General features: G+C 35.8%; 1 protein-coding gene across 22 annotated transcripts in view; it reads left to right on the top strand.

Annotated features, from left to right (window-relative positions):
- Positions 1-25,654, top strand: part of PTPRD (protein tyrosine phosphatase receptor type D) — a 1,083,558-nt gene that overhangs the window by 250,286 nt on the left and 807,618 nt on the right. For all 22 annotated transcript variants that reach the window (XM_072360023.1, XM_072360013.1, XM_072360012.1 and 19 more), the window contains exon 3: positions 520-593. The gene's annotated coding sequence lies outside the window, so the exon portion shown is untranslated. The remainder of the gene's footprint in view (positions 1-519; positions 594-25,654) is intronic.

Raw genomic sequence — 25,654 nt, 5'->3', positions numbered from 1 at the left:
TAGCCTGACTTCTTGTGAGAAAGTGTCAAAATAGGTGTGTTAGAATGAACTCCATGTAGTAGAGATTTAAATTTGCTTGGCAAAAAGAAATACTTGTAGAGCTGGCAAGGCATTTTGTTTTCATAAACTGCAATTTCACAAAAAGTAATTTACAGATAAACATTCTGCCCTCTCAAGAACTTCAGGTTTTGGTAGTATTTTTGTACTTACTGTGCTAAAAGCGAATGTATGGATATGAAGCTAGATTTTTATACTATTCAGTACTTTAAAAAAGTACAGTGACATAGCAAGAAAGTGATTATATTTAAGGTACGGTGGTTAAATGCACAATTGTTGTTGCATGAATATTTTAATCAGAAAATATCATATTTATACCATTTAACATACTATGAATTACTTTCTGTTCTTTTCTCTTTCACGTCAGTATTATTCTAGAAACTATTCCCGTTTCTTTAATTCTTTAAGATTTATTGGTATTAATGTGGGTATGCAAATTAAACATGTATTTGTTTTTTTCAGGGAAAACTTGGAAGAGTCTTTCACTTTTCATCCTCCAGTCACTGACTGTGGTATAAGGACACTGTGGTGAGGTGGTAAGTTGTTTAAAAACTCTTACTCTTATCAGTTAAAGCATAATTTCAGATTTAATTGCTAGACTACTATCCTTCAGTGTTACAGTGCCTGTGTGACAAAATTTTAGCAATATCTTCTTGGCCTTCTTGGAAAACAGGATTGAAGGTGTACAATTGGTCTGATATGTAAGAGGTTGAAACTGTAGAAACATCAGATTTATTCTTGATTTACAAGTTAACATTATTTCATATGAACAGTATTCTAGGCTTTGGTATGCCTCAAAATAAGGGTGGTAACTGTAGTTAGTTTTGAAGAGCTTCCATAGTTCAGCAATGTTTGATATTGAAGGTTTTTCAAATTTCAGTGATCTGTTTTTCAACTACTTACATTTTTTTATCCAAGACTCTGCTTCTCTGCTTCCCCATCCCTACTGTACCTCACCACTTCCACCATAGAATGACACTAGAAATTTGAACAAGTGTGTGTTTTCTGTAAGAGATTTCTTTTCATTCTTTTCCTTTTAGACTCTCAGTGGAAAGAACAGGCAATGTATTCCTAAATGATAGAACAATTCTGAATGATTCGTCAAATGACTGCAAACCACAATTCAGATAATCAAGACTGTTGATTTCTATTGTTTTTGTTTTTGCTTTTTCCTTCTCTCCAACAGTTTAACTGATCAGCCTTACTGTGAGAAATCATATGACTTTTTTTAAGCTAGATACTGTTCTATGTTGGTTTGGTTTTCTGTTGTTCCTTTTTTCTTTTCTGTTTGTGTACACTAATCCATCCATTAATAAAGCTAGAATAATAGATTGAAAACTTCAAACATACATCCATGTTATATGAAAAACAACTATGTTCCAGAATTTACATAATTTAAAAAAAAAAAAACAAAAACAAACAACAACAACAACAACAAACAAACAACAAACATCTGTCATGGTACTGGTCAGTGAGAAGACTAAAGTTGTATGCTATTTCCTTTTCTAAGGAAGTAGCAGTGGGCATTCTACCATGTCTGTTAATCATGAAGCTAAGACCATACAGCATGGATTCTTATTCACTACTTTGTTATATTCTCACTGTTAAATGGACGACTTACAAAGTAAACAGAATAAATTATATTTGGCTTTAACACATGAATATCATTCAGACCAGAGTCTGTTCTCTGCTTTTTTTCTGTTTTGTTTTGTTTTTTCACTGAGGTAGATTATGGTCTACTATACCTTGATCTAAAAGGAGAAATGATTTCCCACAGGTTCTATTATGCAACTGATCTGATAGAAAGAAGAGATGTCATCCAAAAGGAACTGGACAAGTGTGAAAAGTAGGTCCCTTTGAAAAGACTGATATTCAACAAAGTGCAAGGTGTTGCACTTTGGTTGTTGCAATCTCAGATATGTGTACAGACTAGGAGAGGAACTCACTGAGAGCAACCTTGTAGAGAAGGACTTGGGGTTTATGGTAGTTAAAGCTGGACATGATCCAGTAGGGTGTGCTTGCAGCCCAGAAGAACAATTGTATCCTGGGCATCATCAAAATAAGGGAGGACAAAGGGGCAAGGAAAGCGCTTGCCTCCCTCTACTCTGCTATCATGAGACCTCATCTGGTGTACTGCATGTATACCTGGGATACCCACCAAAGGAAATAACAGAGCTGTTGGGGCTGGACTGGAGGATGGCCATGAAGATGATCAAAGTCCTAGGACATCTCTCCTATGAAGAAAAGCTGGACTTTTTCAGCCTGGAGAAGAGGATTTGTCGCATTGCAGCCTCCCAGTACTTGAAGGGAGCTTAAAAGATGGAGGGAGAATGACTTTTTACACTGTCACATGATTACATGACTGGAAGAGGGGGAATGCATTTAAACGGAAGGAACAGTGATTTAGATTAGAAGTTTGTAGGAAATTTTTCACTCAGAGGGTGATGAGGTCCTGGAACAGATTGCCCAGAGAAGTTATGAATGTCCCTTCTGTTAAGGCATTCAGAGCCTAGCTGGATGGAGCCCTGGGCAGCCCAGTGGCAACCCTGACCATTGCAGTGCAGTTGGAACTAAATTATACTTACTTTCCAACCCAAGCCATCCAATGATTCTATGGAAGTACATAATTTTTATTAAAGAGGCTGTTACACAACTTTCATTATAGAAATACATTGATTGTTCTTTTTAATTATGAACTCAAATACTTTGTACAGTTTCTCATTCATCAAAAATGCTTGCATGAGGTTTGCTAGTTAGACAGCAAAGAATATAATAGTCTCAAATTTCTACTTGGATTAAAAATTACATTTCTAATAACAGGATCAGATTTCTACTGCTTTTCCCTATTTGTTCTTTGTGATGTCTTATGGTTTAAAAGTCTTTTATATGAAAGAAGTTGAAGCTTTCTAATGCTGTTGGGACAATGAATTAAGCTTTTTAAAGTATGTTAATAGCTAAGGAAGGACCATAGATAACCCTTGCCCTTGTCTGTTGCATGATGAATTTAGTCACGTTATAATTAGGGACTTCGAGAAAGAGATATTTAATGCCTTCTTAGATTCCATCTACAAAACAAATGATGGCCCTGGAACTCACAGAGTTCTGAGATGGAAGACTGCAACTATGAGAACAATGAACGTACAGCCAAATTCAAAATTGTATTGGAATTGCAGCTGGATGCATGTAAGCCTGATAGTGCTGATCCCAGAGTGGTATAAGAGTTTACAGATTTTCAGATGTCATCATGAGATTTCTCACTATATATTTTATTGTTGTTGTTTGTTTGTTTTTCCAATGGTCTTGGTAATCTGGAGAGGTCTCAGTCAACTGGGAGATGGCAAACTTTACAGTTTTCAAGATGTGAAAGAAAGTAGACTCTTGTAATTACAGACCAGTCACTTGTGGGGTGTCAAAGAGCTGTATTCTAGAGACAGTTTTCTCTGATATTTTCATAAAAGATGCAAGAGTCAAATAAGTAATATGTAAATATTCTAGAAAATGGAATTTAAAATAAACAAACAAAATGAAATAAATAAAAATAAATAAGAGCAACTCAGAATGACTACAAAGAGGCTGTTAAGATGTGTAGAGGGAAAATCAGAGAGGCAAAAGCCCAGCTTGAATCTAAGCTGGCAGCTGGGGTAAAAACAAACAAGAAACTCTTTTACAAATTCATCAACTGTAAGAGGAAGACTAAAGGGAATCTCCATTCTTTACTGAACAAGGCTGGGAATGTGATCACAGAGGATAAGGAAAAGGCAGAGGTTCTGAATGCCTTCTTTACGTCTGTCTTTAAAAGTCATCTCGGTTATTCCCAGGGCTCCCCACACTCTGGCTTGGTAGCCTTGGCTGGGAAGCAGACTGAACCCCCTGTGATTCTTGAAGAAGAGGTCAGGGAATTACTGCTCCAACTGGACTGCCACAAGTCCATGGGTCCACCCAAGAGATTCACCCAAGAGTGCTGAAGGAACTGGTGGAGGTCATCGCTGAGCCGCTTTCCGTTATCTTTCAGCGCTCCTTGTTAACGGGTAAGGTCCCGGAAGACTGGAGGCTTGCCAACGTGACTCCCATTTACAAGAAAGGTTGTAAGGAGGATCCGGGGAACTACAGGCCTGTTAGCCTGACCTCAGTGCCAGGGAAGGTAATGGAATGGATTGTCTTGAGGGAGATCACGTGGCAGGTGCGGGATGACCAGGAGATCAGACCTAGCCAGCATGGGTTTGTGAAGGGCAGGTCCTGCTTGACCAACCTGATCTCCTTCTATGATTCTGTGACCCGTCTGATGGATGAAGGAAAGGCTGTTGATGTGGTCTACTTAGACTTCAGCAAAGCCTTTGACACTGTCTCCCATGCTATTCTCCTGCAAAAGCTGGCTGCTTGTGGCTTGGATGGGTACACTCTCGGCTAGGTAAGGAGCTGGCTGGAGGGCCGGGCCCAGAGAGTGGTGGTAAATGGAGTGAAATCCAGTTGGAGACCAGTCATGACTGGTGTCCCCCAGGGGTTGGTGTTCGGGCCTGTCCTCTTCAACATCTTTATTGATGACTTGGATGAGGGCATTGAGTGCTCCCTCAGTAAGTTTGCAGATGACACCAAATTGGCTGGGAGTGTCGATCTGCCTGAGGGTAGCAAGGCCCTACAGAGAGATCTGGATAGGCTGGAGAGCTGGGCCGAAGCCAACGGGATGAGGTTTAACAAGACCAAATGCCGGGTCCTGCACTTTGGCCACAACAACCCCAGGCAGTGCTATAGGCTTGGGGGGGAGTGGCTGGAGGACTGTGTTGAGGAAATGGACCTGGGAGTACTGATTGATGCATGGCTGAACATGAGCCGACAGTGTGCCCGGGTGGCCAAGAAGGCCAACGGCATCCTGGCTTGCATCAAAAACAGTGTTACTACCAAGAACAGGGAGGTAATTGTCCCCCTGTACTTGGCATTGGTGCGGCCGCACCTTGAGTACTGTGTTCAGTTTTGGGCCCCTCACTGCAAGAAAGACATTGAGGCCCTGGAACACGTTCAGAGGAGGGCTACAAAGCTGGTGAGGGGTCTGGAGCACAGGCCTTATGAGGAGCGGCTGAGGGAACTGGGATTGTTCAGCCTGGAGAAGAGGAGGTTCAGGGGAGACCTTATAGCTCTCTATAACTTCCTGAAGGGAGTTTGTGGTGAGCTGGGGGTTGGCCTCTTCTCTTGTGTAGACAGTGATAGAACTAGAGGGAATGGTTTCAAGCTGTGACAGGGGAGGCTCAGGCTGGACATTAGGAAGTATTTCTTCTCAGAAAGGGTAGTCAGGCATTGGAATGCACTGCCCAGGGAGGTGGTAGAGTCATGGGAGTGTTCAAGAAACGTTTGGAAACATGGCGTTTATTAGGAGTAATCAATACCTTATATACCTTACTACTTCGTCTACGCCCCCTAGTGCACACGTTTGAAATGCGTGCCAATGTACCTCACAGGGCTTGAGACAGAAGAGGCTGGATTACTATCACCGTCACATACCGAAAAAGCCCCGCTACCGCCTATATGCTTGTACTACAAGGTTCAGCCTCGTTAGCATCTACAACAGTTGAGGAAAATGGTTTAGCTGAGAAGTATTGGTAATGGTTGGACTAGATGATCTTCTAGGTCTTTTCCAACCTGGAAAATTCTGTGATTCTGTGATTCTGTGAAATAAAATAAAAAATAAGTTAAAAATTCCCTTCTCACAAAATCAGTACAAAGGCATTACTATTTAGTAGAAGAGAATTACAATTATTTGAAAATCTATTTCACTGTTCAATTGTCAAGTTTTTATGATTTTTGGTTACTGATATTCCATACTATAACATCATGTAGTGCACTGGGAGTTAAAGTGTTAATGCTCCAGTTCAGGATACCTTCCCTGAAGAGAATTACATTCCCCAGGGGGCTATGTGGTCAGAGAGGAAATAGATAGATAGATATACCTGCTGGCAAGGTCACCTCATGGGGCTCTTCGCTTCTTCTTCGCATTCTTCTCCTTTGCTGCCCGTCCTGACTGTACACATCACTTCAGTATTACTGTAAGGCCTACAGCTTTCAGATACTTTCTTATTATATTTATTAGCTTCAATTCTAATTATATTGTATTGTAGTGTGTTATCCTGCATTCTGATACCATATTTAGTAAAATTGTTTTGTTTCTCCTCAGATCATTGCCGCTGTTTTTAATTATGTGGAGGTCCCCTGTTTCCCTTTTCTGGAAGCAAGGACTTAGCAAAATCTGTCCGCTCCATAGTCACGGAACTGGGCCGAACCACTCCATAAACTGTTGACACCAATAAACATTTATCTATGTAAATTCAGAACCCTACTTGCTTAATCCTAGTTTAAGTTTCAGAGTATCTTATTCCTTTTTCTTTTTCTTTTTTTTTTTTTTTTTTTCAATTTAGATACTACTTCTGCTATGCATTACACAAGTAATAAAAAACTAATAATAACAAAACCAACAACAATAATAACAACAGTAATATATGTATCAAAACTAAGTCTTTCTTTGCCTGGAGCTTTGTTGGATTGGTAATCAGTTATCAGGATTTTCAGATTTGTTTGTCAATATCTTGAAGACTACTGAAATAACACTGCATTTGTTGATTATTTATTCAAATTATATGACATATTTTTAACTTTTTCAACAAGTGACACAAAAGTTGTTTCAAATTCTGTTAATGCAAGAAAACAATGAATAATACTTTTTTTCCACTGACATGTTTCCTTTGTGCTATTGTAGCTGACTTCATTTTATTTCCACTCTTTCTTCATCTGATTAAAAATATATCAGAGATAATAATAATAATTATAAAATGTAAGTCAGCAGCTGTTAGCACACATATTTTTGTTGCTGACAAATTCAATTAAAGACATTGCTAGCTAAACCTATCAAATAAGATGCAGCTCAGGAAAGGTCAGCACTGAATTATTTTTTCCCATGATAATTTCCCAAGTCATTAAGTCCATAAAATTCATTTGAAACTGAAACTCATAAAAGTAAATTATGGAAAATGTCTTGGTAGTTTGTGGGTATTCTAGAGTGTAAAGCTGTGTGTCTCCTATGCATAATGCTTCTGCTAAAATTGTTCAGACTGGAGCAGAACTATAAATTATGTCTAGATGTTTTTGTCATAAATTAATATTTCCAAGGCAAGCTATGTTACTTACTTCAGCCTCCCTCACCATTCCTGATTCTCTCACCATCCAATATTTTCATGTTTTTCATTATTTAAATTTTGCACTATGTTTTAGGTTGTTTATGAAAGACATGAAGGTTCTTAGTACTCAATAACAAATAAAAACATTCTAATAAGGTAGCAGAATTTGTAGAGTGAGTTCAAACTGTCATAAATAAAAAATATAATTGCGGGGGAACAAAAACTTATCAAAACAGTAAGATGAGATGAAGCTGCTGTTTTTATAACTAAATTAAGATTTTAAGGCTTTGAGTTTCTTTGTGATCAAAGTCCATTAAAGGTAACATTTACCAACAGTGCCATTGGTGTGACATTAGCTGTTCATACAGCTGAAACAGTCATAGGCTTTGATTTTATTTTTTTAGTGATTGAAATAGCTAAGAGAAAGCACACCACAGGAAGGAACTTAAAGTGACCAACTGCAGAATTCCAAACCCGTGGAAGCAGTTTTTTTGTTTGTTTTTTTTTGTTTGTTTGTTTTTTTAAGCAAAATATTTCATTTTAGTGTATCTCTTTAGTATATCTTCTTAATATATCTATCTATTTAATCGAGAATGAAGCTTCTCATGAGAACAACAGCAACAACAAACAATGAAAAGTAATGAAAAAGGGAAAACCAATTTTCATTCAGAAATTATATGGAAGAAAACAGCTGAATACCAGAAGTCAGACTGGTAGCTAGCCTGAAGAGTAGTAACAATAATTTCTCTGCAGTTTTCCTTTACTCTGTCTTCCATAGGAGACACCAGTAATGTCTGCTAAAATACATGAATGATAGTTCTTATTCCTTGAAGCTTAAAAAGATTATTTAGAGTTTATTTCTTACAGGTCTTCTGCAGTTCTGATGAATATCCGTGAGGAAAATAAAACAGTGTGCTATATAAACACAAGGTATTGCCAAGACAGTTTTCACCTTCCCTGCTTACACACTAATATGGAAAAATATGACATATAATTAGTCCAGAACAGTAGTTAAGCTCTCATTAGGCAAACAGGGTCACAGTCCACTAGAGATAATCATTGGGTTGTAATTCTGCCTTTTTCTTGAAAGAGACCTGTGGTCTACTATACTGTACTTATCCTATGGGAGAAGCATAGCTTCTTTTATAGAAAGTTTCTTTTTAGAAGAACAAAATTTTGCCAACCACGTCTTTCATTAGTCACTTTTTTTTTTTTTTTTTTTTTTTTTTTTTTTAATGAAATATGTTTGTTCAATAGATATCTTAAAGAGAGTACAAGTTCCTAACACGTTCAGGTTTTCATTCTTTTGGAAGAATATTACCTTCAGGCTAAGAAGCTCCTTGTCCTTTAATTAACTGCAGTAGTTGGCAAATTTTGACTTTCCAGAAGATGAAGACTGCTAGTTACTGAGGTTTGATTGCAGTGTTTTCCCACAATTTTGCATCTGACTCAAAATTGCTCTTGGCTAGACTCCCAGACATTAATATATGTTGTGGACCAAAGATATTGAAATCTCTCCACATGTTCACATGGTATGCTTGACTTTTGTGTATTTTTAAACAGCTTATTTCATATCTGTGTTGCATAAACACTGTAATCAATCCAGGTATGGCTTCTTCTAGCATTAGTAAGGTCTGTTATTGACAGCTTCTGATCTATGTGGGTCATTTCACTCTAACAAATTCAGTTTCACAGGCAAGGATTTCTTATTGATAATTACATTACAGGCATCCTGAAAACTGTTTGTTTCAAGGGATTCTTCTCCTTAGACCTACAGTTAGGTCCTGGAACCCTGCCTAAAGAAAAAGCCAAGGGTTTTCAGACATTGGATTCTTTTAAGCTTCTCTTTGGGCAAACAGTTGCAATCAACACATTATACTACTGTTTCTCACATTAAGTATTTCACAGTAATATGTTAAAGTTTACGAGGAAGCAGAACACACCCTTCTTTCTTCTAGCTGAATATATCATCCCTTCAAGGAAATATCAGCCAATCGAGTTATGGATTTGTAGAATATATGCCAAACAAACCCTAACTTATGCTTGGAGAATCTCTCTTAATTTTGTATTAAACCTTCTTCATTAGGGAGTCCTGTTTACTATTTTTTAATCATTGCCTAAAAACTACCCCAATTGTGACATCAGAAACAAGCACACCATGTGTCCAAAACATAAGCTATTTTGTTTGTTGTTGTTGTTTGTTTGTTTTGTTTTAAAGTTGTTGCTTTTACTTTCTGTGCACATGTGCATGTGCATGTGTCTTTGTTTACATGCACTGTTTGTTGTTGTTGTTGTTGTTGTTTTTTTTCCGCTATAATGGAATAACTAAGTGCACTGTAACTTCTTGAAAGTGACTTTTTTTTAGTAGTTTTTTTTCACCTTTATGGAATCAAGCTTTGATGAGAAATAACTGCATTTAATGTAGACATTTTTTTAAATATATTTACATATTTGCATTTATAATTGTATTTATAACTATATTTTATATTTACATATATTATTTTTTTCATGACATGGATATTTAATCTTTTTTGTGTGTGCCTTAAATTATGTATAAAATCAATTTTGTACTGTATAAATCTTGAAGTTCCCTGTAAGAATGTAAATTAATTTTGATTTTAAGGAGAATTTGTAAAGAAAATGCCACAAAATAATTTTGATGAGAAATATCAGATTCTGCTTATCTATAAATAATTTATGAAGGGAAGACAAATAAATAAAATTTAAATATGCTTGAGATGAAAAACAAAATAGAAGCTCATATGTATCTTCATTTAAGATATTTATTTTATAAAACAAAGTTCAAAATTATAACTTTGTTCAACTGTTGTTTATACTTTTTTCTGATACTGAGCAAGAAAAGTTCCTGATTGAATCCCATCATTCAGAGAGTATGAATTCTTGCTGGCAGTAGAGGACACTAGACACAATTGCTTATTAAGAATTTCAAGTGACAGCAGGAGGATAGCTGGTATCAGGAAGTTAGATATGCCAAGTCAGTTTTCCTCTCTGTACTGTGAAATTAACCAGCTCCTTTGAATAAAACATTGAAGCAGACTGCATATTTGACTATCATGAATAAGCAGAAGGCATTGATTAATTTTCTGTCAGCTAATCTGCATTTAAAAAAAAATGTTTTATTCTTCTCCTACGTGGGTCAATACTTCCTGCTTCTTTGCTGATTTTTTTTTTTTTTCACTTGTCTCCAACAGTGCCTGTGATTTCTTTTCATACAATCTTGATAACAGCACGTTTCATTTTTGCAGATAAGTAAGAAATAAAACTTGAAAGAGAAAGCAAAAACTAGGGATGGTGTAATGGATCTTCATTCCCATAAATCCAGAGGCTCTCACCTCAAAATGTGTATGAGCAGTTAGTATAGCTCAGGTATACAAATGCATTTTACATGGTAAAAACTGGATTTCTTAATATTAATATTCCAAAACTTTGGTTAAAAATATTTGATGATGCAATAGCTATAGCAGCTGTACCTGAAGTGGCAAGCAGACTTCTACTGTAATACTGTAATAAAAGATAGGAAGATAGGAAGATAGGAAGATACTTTTTTTTTTTTTTTTTTTTTCCTATTTTAACTTCCTTTATGCTGTGTTACATCTAAGATTAAGATCTGTTGGTTGAGCTTCCTTCAGCATTTTTTTTTTATTATTATTATTTAATGAATAAAATAAAGCAAGCAAAACAAATAAAGTAATAGTAATGCAATAAAATAAACAAAAAACTTCACCAAGAGCAAGTCCAGGTTGACCAACTAAGAAGTGGCCTTCTATGGTAGAGTAATGGTACTCACAATAGAAGAGTCATTGTTGTCATTTATTTTGACTTCAGTAAGGCCTCTGACATTGTTCCTCACAACATCTTGCTCTCCAAATGGAAATATATGGATTTGTTGGGTGGACTGTCCTCATCAGGTCATCCTTCCTGATGAGGAAGTAGTTGTGAGATCATTTCCAGAGTGTGGTGATCAGTGACTAAACATCAGGATGGAGATCAGTGGCAAATGGTAACTGCACTGGGACCAAGGTTTACTAGTATCTCCATCAGTGACACTGAGAGTGAGATTAAGTGCATTCTCAGCAAGTTGGTGATGAAATTAATCTTTATAGTGCAGTTGACATGCATGAGGGATGGGAGGCCATCCAGAGAGAACTACACAAACTTCAGCAATGGGCCCAGGTGAACATGAAGTTCAACAAAGCCACCTTCAAGGTCTTGTGCCTGGGTCCTAGCAACTCCCATTATCAACACAAGCTGATGGATGAAAAGATTGAACATAGCTCTGCTGTAAAGGTCTTAGAGGTACTGGTGAATGGGAAGATGGACACGAATCAACAGTGTTCCCTTGGAACCCAGAAAGTCAACCATATCCTGGGCTGCATCAAAAGAAGCGTGATCAGAGGGTTGAGGGAGGTGATCCTGTATTTGCATTCTACACAGGTAACATCTCACCTGGAATTCTGTGTCCAGATGTGTGGTCCTTAACACAGAAAAGTCATGGACCTGTTGGATCGCATCCAGAAGAGGGCCATAAAATAATCCAAAGGATGAAACACCTCTCTTGTGAGGACATGATGAAAGTGCTGAGACCGTTCTTCCTGCAGAAGAGCAAGCACTGGGGAGACTTGACAGTGGCCTTTTGTTGTCTGAAGAGGGGCAATAAGAACAAAAAAAACAGACACTTTAGCAGGGTCTGTTGTGATTGGACAAGGGAACAGGGTTTCAGATTAAAAGGGGGCAGATTTTGAGATATGTTACAAAAAACATTGGAACAAGATGCCCAGGCATGTGGTAGACTGCTGTAGGTGTCCCTGATTATTGCAGGGTAGTTGGAGTAGATGATCTTTAAAGGTCCCTTCCAATGTATAACATTCAAATATTTGATGAAAATAGAATAAAATAAAACAAAACAGGTAAAATAAAGAAATGGTTTGGACAAAATCCCTCTTCGTAAAGTATTATGAGTGAAAGGACGATTTCTTATAAAACAGGTCAGGCCAAGATGCCTTCAACTGGGATTTTTGCAGTCCTTTCTTTCAAGAAATTTATATTTAAAACTCAACTGTATCTGATCCAAAGCCTAGAGCCAATTTCTTTCATACCTAATGTTATGAAACAAAGCAGAGCTGCTCCAAGAGTATATGTCACTGCTCTCTTTTGATTCTCATCAATCTATGGCTAAGGCATGTGCTAGGAGAAATTTATGTAAGCAAAAGATGTTTCAAACATCCTGTGGGACTATTCTAGGCAAATAGTGATTCTAAAAGTAGTGGTTTCATTCTGGACCTAGATATGTTATTATTATTAATTTTTTTTCTTGTGTGTTTTTTTGGTTTTGTTTTCCCCCCCGGTGCATTTTTTCTCTTTTATGATCATGTAGAAGAATTATGCTACATAACTACATAGCTACACCAATGTGGTTAGTCTTAGAAATTAGTTCATATACAAACTGATATTCTAGTAAATATCATACCAGGTTCGCAGCAATAGAGGTTTCAAAATATGTATAATAGGAGCCAAAAAATTTACTAACTGTCAAACAGTATTTATTCAAATTTGTAATTGTATTTGTAAGTTTAATAAATATTTGTGTTTCAGCAAATTTAGTAGACATATAGACAACCTATCTTTTCAGACTGAGATTTATCTTTATATATGTTAGTTTAAATTATATAACAAATCCAGGTATAATGCTAGATAGGCTTCCTACCCTGTGGAAAAGACACTGTTTTTGTACCAGTGGATTACATGCCAGGGTTTCAAAAAAGTCTACAAGTCTGAACATCTGTGTAGTTCTACCAAACCTCTGCAAGTCAAACAGCGTTCAAGATTAAGTTCTATGCTTCTGAAAATTAATGAGGAAAAGTATGTGTTTCAGCTCCTAAAATATCATGAATGGAAAAAGAAAAAAAGAAAAAAAAAAAAAAAGAAAAGAAAAGAAAACAACAACAACAAACCCATAATTTTAATTAACAAACTTTCTTAAAATTGATTTTTTTTTTTTAGCTTCAAAAGCAAATATTTATAGAACTAATTTTTTAGTTACTTGTATTCTTCAGAAAGTGCTAATGTAAGCATGAAAACTGAATTAATAATTTGCAGAACAAGTATTTCTGAAAGGATTGCATATCCTATGGGATAACTGAGTTTAAAGATTAAAAGAATATAAATAATAACTTATTTTAATGTATCCTCAAATGATTTAATAAAGAACTTTCCGTTTCCTTGAAATTAAGTTATTTGAAATATTTACTGCCTAGTTTAGAAAGATAGGCAAACACCATCCAATGCAATAGCACTGATTTCTTCTTTTGTGCATATATAATTAGGAAGTAAAGCAACACTTTTCAAGCTTTCAATAACCTCTGGAATATATTCTTTCAGAAAATAAGTACACAACGATCTCATGAATTTGTCATAGGTACATTTTACACTAGCTCTCTCATAAGAAGTGGTTTCATTTACCATTCTATTTTCTATTACAATTGTTGTTGATTTAAGCCATCATTCATAAAAAGGAAAAAAAAAAAAAAAATCAACATCCCTGCTCAGTCAAAAATAAAACAGAACAGAAAACAACCTTGCAAAGCAAACAAACAAAAATTCATCCAAGCAAACAAACTACTGATGTAGTTAAGAGTACTAAGTTTGTAACAATCTGAGTTTCAGTGATCTGAGTTTTAGTCTTAACAGCTTTCTGCAATTCTAATTAAAGACCCCTAAAAATCTTATGAAAATGCCTATCAAAACACCACAAAGAAATCTGTTCATTCTTGAATGCTTATGATTAAGTTATGTGTTTCTTAAAGAAGACTGGTAAATAGCTGCTATTTATCAGAGAGAAACTGATTGGATAAAATATTCCGTTATGCTATAGGGTGGTCTCTTGCCCAGGGGAACAATATTTGATGTGAGTAAGTTAGTAGTACAAATGCAGATCTATCATGTCTTAAAAGCAACTGCAAAGTACATTTTCAATGTATATATACATAAATAGTTTGTGCTAGTAATACCAAGTTCTGCTCATCATGCCAATGAATATATTATCATAGTTCCAGTGAAGTGATGAAAAAATGTATCTCACTAAGAAGTTACTAAAAGATTTTAGTTCTAGACTGAAAATTATCATGAACTGTGTTGAAGTTTATAAACAACAAACTTGAATTTCATAATCAATGACCAAGCAGATGACTGCCTTTTCTTTTACAGTCCTGAAACACAGGAGAGGAAAAAAAAATAAAAAATAAAAAAATTCAAAAGTTGCAATACAGTAAGATGGCTAATGATCTATCTTTTTTTATATATCCTTTTTTTTTTTTTTTTTTTTTTTTTTTTCCATGAATAATACCTGAAGGGGTGATTTGTAAAGTTGTAGAAGCTCACTTTTCTACCTGCTTCCATTCCATTTATTTTAATGTATGAATATTATGCAACAAAATCATAGGTAAGGTTCCTCAGTTGTTTTTGTTTGTATGTTTGTTTGTTTGTTTGTTTTTTAAATACATTATCTACTCTTTCACATAATCACCTGATATGTTTTTTTTTAAAAAATAGGTTGTCTACGGTAAAGTCACTAGATGTTCTGATTGCTCTGGAAATAATGAACTTACGTAACATTTAGAACCAATTTATGAACAAATTATTTAAATATTAAAGACAAGATTATAAATAAAAATAAGAAAAAATATAACGCAGTTTCATGCAGTTGCTGGACCTAGACTTAGGGGAATATTGCAACAAAAAAAGCTGACCTACTTTTCAACATGATCTGAATTTTAGCTAGCAACTGCCTAATGACTAACAGTTGCAAAGGGTACGGCATTCTGGGTAAGGAAGCATAGCATTATAAGAAATCTATTTTAATATATCTGTATATTCCAATAATGTTATTTTCCATTTGATATTTGAAGATTTTGACTAAAAATTTTATCTATGATTTTATATATCGAAATATAAAAATATGTCAGAATAAATATCAAATTACAAACACCATATAAATATTTACAGAAGAGCCTCTTATTTTATTTATTTATTTATTTATTTATTTATTTATTTATTTTATGTCTGTTGACTACTAGAAAGGGTTGGAAGGAAATGAGTTTATTTTGAAATACTGCATATGTACTGAATGATAGAAAATTTCTCTGTAGTATAGAGTATAAAACAAAAAAGAGAGAGGTGAAACACTGTCAATTCTTATCAGAAATGGGAAAGGGAAGTAGAATGAAAAAGACACAGAAGCATCATCATTTTGGAAATAAAGGAGAATATGACTCCGTAATTCAATACTAGTGTCATTCCTGTCATCTCAATAATCATATAATTGCTTTACACTTAGGCCACATAACATATTTTTTCTGTCAGCTAGAGGCATGGATTCACCAAAATGATGATCTTTCCCCATTTTTCTCTAGAGTCTCTGTATTTTTTTCATCCTTTCTTGCATATGTGTATGTTTTTCTTGGCTCTGAATGCAGCAGTTAAAAAAAGAAAAAAGAAGAAAAAAAAGAAAAAAGAAATCAAGAGCCACCTTTCTCCTTTCTAAGAAAACTAAACTGAAAAACAAATATTAAGAATTGCATAGTTCTCTGAATATACTGATCAGGAAAAATATATTGTGACCCGATGGAATCCTGAAATTAAAGATCATAAACAAAGAGCAGTGTATTTCTGAAGTTACATTACTGGAATTCTGAAAATATCTGATTCCAAAAGGAAGCAGCTTTGTACATTTCACAGCTATTCATATTTCTTTTGAAAATTCACAATGTAATTTCCTTATTTGTTCTCACATGGTTTGTTACTGTGGAATTGTTTTAAGTTTATCATACCTCTCATATTCCTTAGTCATGTTCTTGTTGACAATTTTTCTGGAAAAAAGAATGATACACAGCTGAGAGGAATGGATAACACACCAGAAAACTGATATCTTTCATCAAGACCTGGTCAGGCTAGACAACTGGGCAGAGGAACCTGATGACATCATTGAACATTAGCAAGTGTAGGGTCTTGCATCTGAGGCGGAATAACAATATACAATGTACTATTGAGAAGGGACCTTGTCAATACTTATAAATAATGTGTGGGTGTCGAATGAACGGGGCCAGGCTCTTTATAGTTATGTGCAGGGACAGGACAGAATCACAAAATTACTAAGACTGGAAGGCATTTCTGCAGATTGTCTAGTATAATCCCACTGTTACAGCCAGACCAGTTAGAGCAGATTGCCCATGACCATGTCCAGAAAGGTTTTGAAAGTCTCCAGGAAGGAAGACTTCATCACTTTTCTGGGTAGCCTGTGTTAATGCTTCCTTTGAAGGCACAGTAAAAATCTTTTTTCCTAAATTTCAAATGAAATATCATGTGTTCTTTTTTGTCCCCATTGCCTTTTGTACTAGTACTTGGCATGACTGAAAATAGCATGGCTCCATCCTGTTAACAGTCTTTCTTCAGATATTTATACATGTTGATAAGATCGCTTTCCATCTTCTCCAGGCTGAACAGTTCCAGCTCTCTCAGTCTCTGCTCAAAGGAGTTATGCTCCAGTTGGAACATATGTGTTCCAACTGAACTACTGGAACAGGAGTTAATGCTTTGAATTCTTAACTGATTTGTAGAAGTGGCCTGTTGGAAAACTGTTAAGATTGCTCCATAGTAATTTTTCGTGAAAGCTATTTTAGAGGTAACACTGAAGATATAAACATGTGAAGTTCCTTTGAACTTGGAAGAAATCATTATTTTAAACTTCAGGTGATAAAAGTTTGTAAAAGTAAAGGGCCCACTCGGAGTTACTCCTGGCAAAGAAAATCAAGAACAAGAAGAGAAGCTGAAGTATGTCAGTAATGAAAGGAAGAATAGGAAAAATGTGGGCCCACTGCCAAGTGAAGTGTATGCCCTAAAAAGAAGGGATGCTGAAAGGCTAGAAATGCTGAACACCTTCTTTGCTTCCTCTTTTACTTCTAAGATTGCTCCTAAAAATTCTCAGACAAAAGAGAGAGAGTCTGGAGAAAGGAAGATTGCCCTTTGTTTAAGGAGGATCAGAGATTGTCTAGGCAAAATCAACACACACAAATTCACAGGCTCTGAATGAGAGCTCAGAATGAGGTGGAAATGATTGCCAAACTCCACTCTATCATCTTTGGAAGGACTTAGAGAATAGGAGAGGTGCCTGATACTGGAGCACAGACAAGATCATTCTAATCTTCAAAAAGGGCAAGAAAGAATATCCGGGCAACTATGGGCCAACCAGCCTCACCTCTACCCCAGGAAGGTGATGGAGCAAGCTGATCTGTAAGTAGTCAGAAAGATAGGTTACCACAAGCAGACAACATGGATTTCTCAAGGGGAAATCATGCTCAAGCAACCTGGTAGTGTTTTATGCTATAATTACTAACTGAGAGAAGGGGAGAGCAGCTCATTAGAGGACAATAAAGTTTACAAGGGACCTGGAGCAACACCCTTATGGGAAAAAGTTGAGACCTGGATCTGTTTAGCCTGAAAAAAAGACAAGACTGGGAGGAGATTTTAACACCATGTATAAAAATCTAAAGTTCAGGCAGGGAAAGGAGCAATGGGTACAAGCCTAAACACAGAAAATTCCATCTGAACAGGAGGAAGAATTTTATTACTGTAAGAGTGACACTGCACTGGAACAGGATGTCTAGAGGGGTTGTGGGTCTTGTTCTCTGGATATATTCAAAACTTGCTTGGATACTTTCCTGTGCAACCTACTGTAGGGAACCTTCTTTAGCAAGAGGCTTGTAATAAATGATCTCCAGAGGATCCTTCCAACCTCTACAATGTAGTGATTCAGTGATTCTGTAAACCATGCATTTTTTTTTTTAATTTTCAGTGATTTAATTCCAAAGGGGGAAAAAATAATAAAAATAATAATTCAATTTTCATCATAGGAAAATTAGCACTATAACTCACACAGAGGTAAAACTCATTTGCTTTTATTATTATTATTATTATTTTTTTCAACATTCAATAGGCAAAATATTTAATTGCTTTTAATTGCTCATTGTTCAAATAAGGATCCATATTCCTCAAAAATAGATGAAACTTTTATGGATATGAGAGTTAACAGTTCTATATTCATGACTCAGAAATTACATTTTACAACCTTTGGAAATGAGGTTTTAGAGGCCTTATTAATGTGATTTCGAAAATTTAGACCTGTATCTGCAATGTGGCTGAAGATTTTTGTTGTTGTTGTTATTTTATTTGTTTGCATTTTGTCACTTATTCCTTGCTCTCAGCAATGCAGATTGACCTACACCTTTGCAGATTCAGTGATTTTTGAACTTAGTCATTCAAGTAAGATGATATGTGACTAGTATGTAGTAGTAACACTCACCTAAAATTTACTTTCCTATACTATTAGTGGAGGAATAAAGATTAAATATACTTGCATTAAAAAGATTTTGTAGGTAAATCAACATCAAATAAAGTCATAAACTGTTTTCTTGTCCATTATACGTTCCTTAGTATTTATTTACATGTTGTTTAAAAATGTAGAATGAAATTTAATTCCTTTTTCTCCCTCAAGGAGAAAAGAGAGTAGAGAAACTCTCTTTAGCTACAGAAATATCTAGTCAACAACAAATTGTATAAGTAGAGCAATTGGTATTAAGAACAATAAATATGGAGAGATGTTTCAAAATTCCCTTTTTTTTCTTTTTTTTCTGTTGATGTCTCTTGAAAGAAATAAAGTGTTGACACTCATATAATGAAAATGCTGTTACTGCATATCTGTCAATTTAATGTTACCCTAGAGCTGCATTGTTGGATTTCATTACCTTTTACAGTAAATAACATTTCTACTGTGAAAAAGTGAAAAATGAATTTCAGTAGAGCAGTTACCCTTCGCTTAGCAATCAGTATATTAAAGAAAGATCCTACAGGGAAGATAAGATTTATTTCATGCATTACTATAGAGTTAAGTAATCCATGCATGAAAAAAGAAAATGGAACTAAAAGTTAAAAGATTTACTAAATTGGTTATAGCAATGGTATGATTAAAGAAATATAATCTTTGGCATGGGAAGTTAGACCTGATTAGAGTAAAATGTCAGGGCTAATTCAAGACAGAATACTGGGAAGCTTATAATTCTTTTCTGCATGTAATGAATGTATTTTGAACTTGGTAGCTCTATAGCTTATGAACTACTTTTATACATGAAAGCTTAAGCAATATTTGTTGCATCATCCATTTAATATATATATATATATATTTCTTTAATAGACTACTCACACCAGTCATATTTGAAATAGGTGCATAAGTTCCCACACAATGTTAATCACTTCAGTCTGACATTTTCAGTGAGTAACGCTAGCAGCAAACAGGTGACCTTGAATGTACTATCACATATCATGCTATATTGCTTCCAAGACTAGTAAGTGAACATGTTCAATTTAGTGATGACTCTTGTTTGAAATCCAGTAAATCCTTACAGGTACATTTCTTCATTACATTTATTACTACAATCTTTACAAATAGAAACATTTACTTTTATTCCTGTTTTTCACCTGTTCTGGAGTTCTCCACAGTGGAAGGTCCAGGCAGCCCTTTCACTCTTCAGAAGGTCTATCTTGCTGCCATCTTGCTGCATGCATTGGCCTGAGAAGGTTGCAGTCCTCCAGTCTGGGTTTCTGTCTCAACCTGGCCTCTGAGGTGGGTTGTGGCCATATTTATCATGCCAGAAATCTACTAGCAGCTGTTCCCAGAAGAGATAATAGTAGGCTGTCCTTTATCCTCTCTGCATGGCCTGCCTTTATGAACTCAGTTTCCCTGGTTGTTCTAGCTATATCAGTACTGAACTCTGAGACACAGAGGAGAATGACAGAGCAACTGCATCACATTCAGTTTCCTCTGCGCCAGAAGATAAGGTGACTGGTGAAGATGTTCTTGTTGTCTCCTGAAAATGTCTTCTGAATGCACATATATAAAGATTATACAGAAGAAAAAACTAAAGGCTGATGAGTAGATATCTTAAAGATTTGTTTGTATTTCAGTCAGCTGAATGATAGCCCTTGTTTTGATTTAGGAATATCACATTATGTCTTTGGTTACAGATGAGAAAAACATACTTTATTATTTTATATAAGAACTGCTTTTCACACTCTAGTGCATGTTTTAAATGTATTTTATTTAGTTTAGAAACTTCTGCTTATTAGTTTGAGCTTTCTTCAAGTAGGTCCTTTTGTTTATGTAACAGTATAAGTCCCAAAATCTTTGTATGCTTTTCTTTTCTGTACTAGTATATTTGTTTGTTTGTTTGTTTGTTTTTAATGCTAATAGGACTGTCCAAAGGAAAAAGAAGGGAAAGAAAGAAAAGAGGAGGGAAGGAATGGGGGGGAAGGGGATAAAAATGAAATCTTTTGCATATATAGATTTTTCCCTTCATTTCTTCAAGTCTGTTATGAGCCTGGTTTGGTCAAAGCAGTAAAACCTAAGTACAGAAGATCAGATGTACAGAAGGCAGCAAAGTCTGTTTTTGACTATGGTTCTTGACATTTTAAGAAGAAACTTCTGCCTATGTTGAATTCACTGTGATAAATATGTAAGTTATTTGCTAAGCAGTAAGGCATTACCAATGAACTTTAACCCCATCACCTTTTCTGTTGCATTCAAACCAGCAATGAGAGATTAATCCATATACTCTATTGTATACAGCATCTGTAAAAGTCCACGGGTGTTTCCTCAAGATATGGACAGCTCAGTTCACTAGTTCTTAACATGTCCGGGTAGTACACTGAAAGCATTATTTAAAAGCAGTTACTACATTTGTCCTAGGAACTCTATGAAGATTTCCTTGACTTAGTTCCCCCCAGGCATAATCAAGTATCAAAAGCCAAGAATTTGTTGGCTTTGTTCCCATTTATCAGTTCCAGGCTTTTGGCTAAAGTCTCTGACTAGCATGAAGCTTAGGCAGTGTGCTTTTACACATTCTAATCTGGAAGGCAGCCCACACAAATGCTGGAAGACTGAGCAACTGAATGTAATCATACGAAACATGGAAATACAGCGTAACTGTCTCTGAGGACTCTGAAAAGTAAAGCATGCAGATGAGTGTTTTTTAAATCTGTACTCTGGATTTTAATTTCTTGTCTAATATTTGGACATGATGACAAATTATTTCAAAGAAAACTTTTCCTTGAAAGTTTCATATTCTGATCTTTCATCTTGCTAAAAAATTATTCAAGTTCCACTCCAGTTTAGCAATATGATTTCTTTAAACAATAAACTGGTTCTTGAAAGGAAATACAGCACATAAAGTTATTTCACAGAATCACAGAATCACCAAGGTTGGAAAAGACCTAAAAGATCATCCAGTCTAACTGTTCACCTATTATCAATAGCGTCCATTAAACCATGTCCCTCAACACAACATCCAGTCGTTCCTTGAATACCCCCAGTGTCGGCGACTCCACCACCTCCCTGGGCAGTCCATTCCAGTACCTGACCACCCTTTCTGAGAAGTAATACTTCCTAATGTCCAGCTTGAATCTCCCCTGCTGTAGTTTGAAACCATTCCTCTGGTCCTATTTTGCATCAAACATCTCCATTTCTTTGAAGGATTCTGTGGACTCCAAGGTAATGAATTCCTTCATGCTGAAAATATCTTCATTCACCAGAAAGAATGACTTTGATGCTTCCGTGGATATATATTCTTTCAATAAACTGCTATGCAATGGAAAATATTCTGTTGTCAAAGCTGAAATTTAACAAGCAAAATAATAATAATAACAACAACAACAAAAACAGCAGCAAGAATAACAACAATAATAATCCCATAACTTTTATGTTTTTTGTTTGTTTGTTTGTTTGTTTTTCAATTTATGAGACCAAGAAAAAATAGTACAACTTTTTTTAATCCAAATCTGCTGGACAATTTTATTGACTATTTTGTTCACTTATGGATCTCAGAAGATAAGCAACAGATTAAAAATGTATTCACATGTGAAACTGATTCCCTGTAAAAATCAGTCAGTGATTTGAATCACTAAAGTACATCATAATTGTAACCAAGAAATTTAATATATGTGTCTCGTGCCACCCAGTAGATTTTGAGAGAGGTGAATATTTTTCAGTCTCCTGTATCATGCTTCCCTAGTCAGAAAGGAGTTACTATCACAATGGAGTCATCCAAGACTCCAAAGAATAATACACATTGATTTATTGAGAGCTTTCTTAACAATTCATAACAACTACTTGAAAGTAAAATTAGCTAATTGGCTAATTACAATTAATGAATATTACAGGCAAAAAAATTGTAGACAATGACTACTACAAAGAGTAAAAGAATAAAAGAAGATAAAGAGAAAAAACTGAAAACGGGAAAAGAGAAACAGACAGATAGCAAAGCAAAGTGGTTCACTACTCCTAGATCCAGCAATGTCTTGGTGTTAGATCCTGATCTTAGTAGTGATGGGTTGCATGTGGTGCTGTTCAGTTGAGGACTACTAACAATGACAGTACAAACTTATTTGTAAGTCCGAAATGGTGGAGTCCTTTCTGGAGTAACAGCTTCTGGCTTTGGGATCTCAGCAGGATCTCCTTTGTTCCCATTTTCCAAAACTTGCAAATTCAAGTCAGCTGATAAGAAGTAGAAGGCAGAAACCAACATATACCCCAATCTTCACAGGATACAATGGTATCATCTCCCAGTCTGTTACCAAGCTGGAGGTATTTGCTCCTAGGCCAAATCTTCAGTCACTTAACACTTCTGAACACTCCCTTTTGAAGACAAATAGATTCAAACAAATGTTTTCAAGTGCAAAAATTGTCCACAATGTGATGTTTTTAGTCTCATGTTGATTTGATTACCAGTCTCAGACAATAAGTAATAATCACTTTTGATATATTATAGTGGCTTTCCATGAAAGTGGAATACTCACACACCCAAAAATAATAAATAATCCCAGTCTCACTATATAGGAACTGGAAGTTTTTTGTTTGTTTGTTTGTTTTTTGCTTTCTATTTTTTTTTCTTAGATAACAACATGTTGAGATACAGTTAATTCCAAACAAAACAGTACACCCTGATGAATTAAAACATGAGGTGCATTGTAAGCATGAAATAAAACATTAAATGAGATCTATTTTATTACAAGGTAACTCATATTCAGATGAAAACATTTTTACTTTGCTCTCATATATGCTATTGTACAGATCCTCAACTCCAAATGGTTAGTGAAATTTGGATTTATTTATTTATTTATTTATTTTCCTATATAGCTCAAAAGAGTACACCTTGATAAAGCTGTCTGTTGTAACTGTCAGTGATGAGAAATGTCAGTGGCCCTCCTCAGATATCTGAAAAAGCTGTGGAAAATACAGATGAAATACATTATCTTAAACTGGTATGTGTTTGTAAAATAATAAATAAATGACACACTCCTCTTCCAGGAATGAAATTAATCAATTAGTAGTAAGTTTCACATTCATAACCAAGCTGTATAGTGACAAAAATAGACTGATTTCCCTGCTGGCATGTTACTTTGCTGTAATTCATTAATTTAATAATTCATAAATATAACATATAAAAACTTTTTTGAACCCTACCATCCTCTAATTTTGCCCTCCTGGTTTTGGTTTATTTACATCACGATCCTGTTTAAGAGAGTAATCAGCAAGTAGGATACAAAAACACAAAAACTGGCTTCTAAAATGGTATGCTTCATCTAGATTACACAGGCAGCTCAGAAATTGTTCTTAATTAGTGTCCTTCTTGAGGGTAGTGTCTCTGTCCAAGTCATGTACTGCCAGCTTCTCTGGGAGAATGGTGTGGGAGACAGTGTCAAAGGCTATGCTGAAGTCTAGGTAGAAAAAGCAGGAGTAGGGAATCACAGTCCAGTTAGGATACTATGATCTAATTGCTATCTAAGAAGCGTGATAGGATGAGGACCACAAGATTTTTTGAAGAGATGGATAAGGGAGAAGTGGCAGATGAGAACGTCCATGTTAAGAAATTGATAGTTTACCAAGAGCTATTTTCAAGAAACAGCTGTAAGCAAGTCAAGAACTTGTGGATAAAAATAGGGGAATAGATCAATACAGTACATCCAGTGGAAGTTATCTATTACAAGTCACCCAGTGAAGGGGACCCTGGGGACAAGGTCTTGTTTCAAATACAAGAAGAGTTGAACTCACAAGCTGTTTTCCTGACATTTGACCACACAGATGTTTCACAGGAAAACACAACAGGCTGTAAGCAATATATGAGACTCCTGGAGTGCACTGAGGACACATTCTTGGTTCAAGTATTAGAAAAACCAACCAGAGGAGAAACAGTGTTAGACCTGATGCTTACTGATGCAGATATGGCCATTAAAAAGCTGTAGCAACCATGTGCTGGTAGAATTTGTGATCTGGAGGAGACAAGTGCAAGATCTTGCATCTGTGTCATGGCAATCATCACAATCAATACAAGCTGAGGATTGAAAAGATAGAGCACAGCCATGACAGAAAGGACTTGGAGCCACTGGCGGATGATAAGCTGGGCAGGAATCAGAAATGTGCCCTGACAGCCCAGAAAGCCAAACATATCCTGGGCTGCATCCAAAGAAGCTTGGCCAGCATGTTGAAGGAGGTGATCTTGCTTCTCTACTCTGTGCTGATGAGATGTCAATTGGGGTAATGTGTGCAGATGTGGAGTCCTCAGTATAGGAGAGATGTAAGCCTATCCAGAACAACAGAGCCTGTCCAGAAGAGGGCCACAAAAAGGATCCAAGAGGTGGAACACCTCCCGTATTAGGACAGGATGAAAGAATCAGGGCTGTTCATCCTGAGGAAGAGGAAGCTCCAGGAAGCAGCAGCTAGTAGCAGCCTTTCCTTATCTAAGTCCTTCTAATTTTCTCCCTGCATAACCTCACAATACCTTCATAGTACTCCTGAGCTGTCTTCTACTTCTTCCAGAGTTTATAGACCTTTCTTCCTGAGTTCATCCAGTCCAGTCTTTGCCAGATTCTCTTTTGCTGCATATAGTTACAGACTGCTCTTGAACCTTTAAGATTTAATTCTTGGAGAATATCCAGTGTTCCTGGACTCCTTTGCCTCTCAGAACTGCCTATCAACTCTATTAATTGGATTCCTAAACAGGCTAAATTCAGAGTTCTGAAAATTCAATACAGCAGTGCTTCCTTGAGGATCAAGAACTCTGTCATCTTGTCATAGATGTGTCCAAAACTGCTTTCAACCACCATGTCAACCAAAAGACATTCCCTGTTAATAAGCAAAGGACAAGTGGAGTAGCTTCTTGTTGAGTTCCCTCACCACTTATGTCAGGATTCTGACCTCCACAATTACAGTAATCTCCTAGTCTGTTTCTTCACTTCTGCAATATATTTCCAGAAGATGCCTAGTAAGTTGTTGTTTCCCATGAGAATAAGCTCTAGTGATCATAACACATGTAGGA

This window comes from Excalfactoria chinensis, chromosome Z (genome assembly GCF_039878825.1).
Source record: "Excalfactoria chinensis isolate bCotChi1 chromosome Z, bCotChi1.hap2, whole genome shotgun sequence".
NCBI lineage: Eukaryota > Metazoa > Chordata > Aves > Galliformes > Phasianidae > Excalfactoria > Excalfactoria chinensis.
The sequence above is the reverse complement of the archived record's forward strand: the minus strand, read 5'-3'. Positions and strand labels throughout refer to the sequence as shown.